The sequence below is a fragment of the Egretta garzetta genome, unplaced genomic scaffold (assembly GCF_000687185.1).
Source record: "Egretta garzetta isolate BGI_Z169 unplaced genomic scaffold, ASM68718v1 scaffold449, whole genome shotgun sequence".
NCBI classification, from domain to species: Eukaryota; Metazoa; Chordata; class Aves; order Pelecaniformes; family Ardeidae; genus Egretta; species Egretta garzetta.
This window is the reverse complement of record NW_009260681.1, coordinates 34872-35378: the sequence shown is the minus strand read 5'-3', so window position 1 is coordinate 35378 and position 507 is coordinate 34872. Positions and strand designations below refer to the sequence as shown.

Sequence of the window (507 nt, the reverse complement as noted above, 5' to 3'; positions counted from 1 at the left end):
ACCGGCCTCCAACTGGACTCTGCCCCGCCGATCAGAACTCTCTGGGCCCTGCCGTTCAGCCAGTTCCCAATCCACCTCACTGTCCACTCATCCAACCCATACTTCCTGAGCTTCCTTATGAGGATGTTATGGGAAACAGTGTCAAAAAGAAAAAGAGAAAAGGGGATTGTTGACAGCAGCCTGCACCCATGCCCTGGACAAACTGCGGGCACAGCGCTAACGCTGGCTCGCCCGAGGCCCGACACACAAACACAACAGCCCAAGGTCAAAGCAGCAACACGCGACGACAGCACTAGCTACACAGGCTGCGGCTGGTACTTACAGTTAGCAGCTCAGCATCGTTCACCGCCTCCACCGCAGCTCTGCTCCGACACGCCACGCAGACCCCTGAGGGAACGAGGAACAGCCAACATGTAACCGCCTGATTATTTCGCGCCAACTTCTCTCCTCCATCGATTTACCTCAGGCTGAAAGGCGCTGGACACACCGCTCGCCCCCCCTCGCCGA

At 57.8% G+C, this 507-nt stretch overlaps 1 protein-coding gene across 3 annotated transcripts in view; it reads right to left on the bottom strand.

Annotated features, from left to right (window-relative positions):
* TAF1D (TATA-box binding protein associated factor, RNA polymerase I subunit D) overlaps window positions 1–405 on the bottom strand; it is a 9931-nt gene extending 9526 nt beyond the window's left edge. For all 3 annotated transcript variants that reach the window (XR_004842867.1, XR_004842868.1, XM_035901197.1), the window contains exon 1: window positions 323–405. The gene's annotated coding sequence lies outside the window, so the exon portion shown is untranslated. The remainder of the gene's footprint in view (window positions 1–322) is intronic.
* Window positions 406–507: the final 102 nt, after the last annotated feature.